The sequence below is a fragment of the Melitaea cinxia genome, chromosome 5 (assembly GCF_905220565.1).
Source record: "Melitaea cinxia chromosome 5, ilMelCinx1.1, whole genome shotgun sequence".
Classification (NCBI taxonomy): Eukaryota; Metazoa; Arthropoda; class Insecta; order Lepidoptera; family Nymphalidae; genus Melitaea; species Melitaea cinxia.
Window position 1 is genome coordinate 9,194,354 of NC_059398.1, and position 5,020 is coordinate 9,199,373.

Here is a 5,020-nt window from a genome sequence, read left to right on the forward strand (position 1 = left end):
TAAACATTTTACTTTACACTTTATACGTTTATTTAAATTTGCGTTTCAAAACTGATCGTGGTCAAGTTTGAATCAACGTATTAGCTGAGTGCGAAGTTATGGTTACGCCCCCTTATTTAGGTATTTCAATTTAAAGTACAGTAATACCCCGACTTACGCGAATTCGGAGTTACGCGATTTAATTTTCTCGTCTATTCGTTTTTTGTTTGACTCGCCCCACCCGTATTATTATTCGTTCAGTTTACAACAGGCATAGACGCGTAGTGCGGAATCGACGCGTAGGTAGATAAGTTACGATTTTATGTTTTTTGGGAATCGACAGTCAGATCAATTACGAAAAATACCCCGCAAAACTGTACCCCGACTTACGCGAATTCGACTTACGCGGATAGCGCTCAGTCCCACCTATCGCGTAAGTCCGGGGTATTACTGTATACTAAAACTTACTTAGCTGAGAGGCTATGACATATAAAATTTAGCCACCCCCTTTCATCCCGTGGGTGTCGTAAGAGGCGACTAAGGCATAGAAAAGTTCCAATAATAATAATAATAGTAATAATGATAAAGCTTTAATTAATTCCATACAAAATTCATCAATCCTTATCTCAATTTGCCCAAATCAAAATTTCAATCAATTACAAAAACAATACAAAACAATTAATACTACTTATTACATTTTATTAGATTAGTGATCATTATTAAGAATACTATTTCATCTAAAATAAATAAATTAATTTAATATATAAAATTCTCGTGTCGCGGTGTTTGTAGTTTATCTCCTCCGAAACGGCTTGACCGATTTTCATGAAATTTTTTGTGCATATTGGGTAGGTCTGAGAATCGAACAACATCTATTTTTCATTCCCCTAAATGTTAAGGGTAGTCCACCCCTAATCTTTTTTAAATTTTTAGATAAATTATTTATTTTTTATTTTTTATGATAAAACATTAAAAAATACATACAACACTAAATTTTAAACCTTCTACGATCAACCCCTATATTTTATTTGTTAATTAAAGATTTAATTTATTTGGCAAGATTTTATTTTTATTTTGTCATGACTTAGAATAAAAAAAATCATATTACTCTTAATTTTTGACCTTTCTACGATCAACCCCTATTTTTTCATCGCAATTTTTATTTTATTTTAATAATTTTCTTTAATTATGATTTTTTTCTCAATTCAATTTCATCTCCTGCCTTCGCCGGTCGATTACTATCAATCGATCAGTTATCCCCGCTAGATGTCTACATTACGTTGTCACCTCTCATCCAGCAAACATCACGGAGTAGGGATGAGAATAAAGCCGGTCTTCTGTCTTACTCACTATACCGTTTTCGGCCATTTTTTATGGTTTTATTTGTGTATCAATCGTAGCAGTGACTGTTATACGTATTATTTTAATTTTTCTGTGCACTAAATAAAGCATACTTTCACTGTCTACAACGCTTTCGATTATAAGTAAATCCCCGCACACTTATATTATAGTAGATAGTTTATTGGCAAAACAACGTTTGCTGGGTCAGCTAGTTAATAATATGAAATAGCAAAGTTCCAATACCACCGTGGAACTAGTGAAGCCGACCGATGGCGGTATGGCCATCCTACAGCTGGCTTTTTAAATACACAACCGAAGACGGGCAGCAGCGTCTTCGGTGCGACAAAGATAGCCCTGAGGTCACCAACTCTCCTGCCCAGCATGATAAAAAGCCTCATGAGTTCGCGGCAGAATTTTAGGCCCTCAGTTCCCGGCAGCCCCACTATTCCCGGCTACAGCAGCGGCCGCGGTAACGGTGGGGTGAAGGGTGCTGAGAATCACCGGGTTACGGGATACTGCCGCTCAAAACTACACGTACTACGTACCGGCTACGTATAATGGACGCATGTTACGGCTGGACCATAACCTTACCGAACTTGAAGTAAAACTGAGTCACATTAAGTGGAGCACACTAGGGTTGTCTGAAGTTTGAAGAGAGGGTGAGGACACGATGATCTTGGACTTCGGGCACTTGTTCTACTTCCGTGAAGGTGATGGGTTTTCTCAAGGTGGCGTCGATTTTCTGGTCCACAAGACTCTCACTAACAACGTTGTGGATGTCAGCAATGTGTCGTCCCAGGTAGCGTACCTTGTACTTAAACTCACTGACAGGTACTCCGGTAAAAGTGATACAGGTCTATACGCCTACCTCAGCACACTCTGACAATGAAGTCGAAGCCTTGTATTACGATATTTCTAGGGCCATGCATGGGACTACTTCGGCCTTCTACAACGTTGTTATGGGAGACTTCAACGCTGAAGTGGGAATACAAGACCGCGACCAATCGAGGATCGGACCACACGGGTAGGGGCGCAGAATCGCAGGGGGCAGATGCTCGTCAACTACTACGAGTCAGAGGGGCTCTTCTTGATGAATTCAATTTTTTGAGAAGAATCCCCAAAGGCAGTGGACCTGGCAAAGCCCCGATACTATGACGAGGAACGAGATAGTTTGATCATAGCGGATAAAAGGCATATATTCAGAGATGTTTCAGTGGTTAACAGGTTTAACACCGGCAGCAACCACCGGCTAGTATGAGGCACTCTGAATATATGCCTCCGAAAAGAACGGGCCCGCTTGATGAAATCTATCCTCCGACCTACGCTGCCCCAAATACTATGTGGCTCCGAGCAGTTTCAATTGGAACTCCAAAACCGATTCGATTCGCTGGAAACTACTGGCAACGTGGAAGAGATGACCGACAACGTGGTGAAGACGGTGTGTACACTAGGTCGTAGGCACTTTCCGTCGACGAAGTCAAGGATGATCCGTGAGGCTATTGAAATTAAAAAACATCCAAATTTCAATAGAGAAGCTGGCTGGCAATTACCACCTGCTTGGGACCCCATTATTAATATAATTAAATCAAAAACCAAGCATAATTTACCACAGATTAAAGACTCAATTAGCACATTCTGCGTAGATAGGACTAAATAAAATATTGATGTATGTCGGGTAGTTTCGAATAACTTTGTAACGTTAGAACCTCTGAAACCTCAGTACTCCCGTGACCATAGTTGCTGTAAAGTATCCGAAACGTCGGGAATCAAAGTTAATAAACCGCGATAAAATCCGAAAAAAGTTGTTTCATTAAATGTTTAACAACCAAGTCATTCCGAGACTGGTATCGGTCTATAGTACCCTTCTCGAAGCTGTTCAGTATTATATTTACCTAGGCCATACCATCCAACTACGCCGCACCAAATTCGAGAAGGAGGCCGATAGAAGGATTCGGTTAGTCTGGGCGGCGTTTGGCAGGCTTCGTCGAGTCTTCACTTCGAATATTCCGCAATGCTTGAAGACAAAACTCTCCGAGTAATGCGTCCTGCCAGTGTTAACATACGGAGCCGAGACGTGGACACTGACGAAGAGACTGGTCCACAAGTTTAAAGTCGCTCAACGTGCTATGGAATAGGCTATTGCTTGGGATTTCTCTCAAAGATGGGATTAGAAATGAGATTATCCGTGAGAGAACGAAAAACGTTAGACTGACGATCTACGTAAGATTACCGGTTTGGGATGGATAAGGATCCATATCCGCATCACGGAAAACCGTGATGCGGATATGGCGCGAACTTGGGGAGGCCTATGTCCTTAATATATCATTAAAAGAAAGGGATTCCCTGACTTCGCCTCAAAATAAGTAATGAAAAATTCCGTGCTCCTTTCAATCGATCCGAAGTTGTAGTTGCGATAAAAATAATATAAAATGATTCAAATATTTACTAATTGTTTTTATTATTTAAGTGTTGTTCAATTTTGCCGCCCCCTAAAAAGTGCCGCCCGGGGCGGGCTCCAACGGCCATCGGTCCTGCGACACAGATGAGCAGCCCACAGCCACTTCAACTTGCTAATTCTGTGGGCTATGTCGGTTACTTTCGTTCTCTCGCGGATAGTCTCATTTCTAATCCTGTCTTTGATAGAGAGTGTATGTCTATGGTAATTTGTTTTATACTCTGTGTTAGTGATGAACATTAAAAAAAAACATCGATGTTTTTTTCGATTGAATGCATCGGATTGTTGCATCGATGTAATATCGATGTATCAAAAAATACATCGATGTTTTCTATACATCGATTGTTTTTCTATAAGTTAAATATGTATGTGGTTTAGAAATAAAAAGCAAGCATCTATTAAAAAAACTTTATTACCTTTACATTTATTTTTAATACATATCCCAATAGTTTTTATCTATACTTTGTAAAAACAAAATTTTACCCAATCTTTTACCCTTTAATCTATTCCTTTGTTGAGTCATTACCTGCGCCGGTTGTGAAAACAGTCTCTCTGATGGCACTGATGTGCCCACCAATGTTAGATATTTAAAGGTAATTTTATGCAATATTGGAAACTGTATTTTGTAATCTTTCCAAATTTCTAGAGGATTGTTCACAGACTTATTATGATATTCATATTACATATAACGTGTTTTCAGTTTAACACTTCGATTTATAAATATTATTGCTAACACGACACAGCAAATTTTAAAATGAATTTTGAATCAAGTTGAGTAGGTAATTAATTAATACAAAAATTATATGATTTTTGAAGCCAAAGACTGCAACTGTAAGTAAGAGAGAGATGGCGGGTGAATTCAGTCATTCAGTCGGCCATTTGCATTTATATTTTTTATAGGTTGCTTGCACTGACTTCTATAATATTGGCTGCTTTTTCAACCAGTGATATCACTTTTACACGAAACACCTTGCGAGTGCTAAATAATGTAATTGGAAAAGACAAAACAATGTGAGAGAAGAAGTGAAAAAAAAAATACAGTCGAATTGAGAACCTCCTCCTTTTTTGGAAGTCGGTTAAAAAATGAGGTAGGTTTGATTGTTTGTCTTTTCGATGCATCGAAAAAAAAAACATCGATGTATACTCGATGTTTAAAACTTAACAATACATCGGTTTGATTCGATGCATCATTACTATACATCGAGTATTTTTAAAACATCGATGTATATCGTCCACTCCTACTCT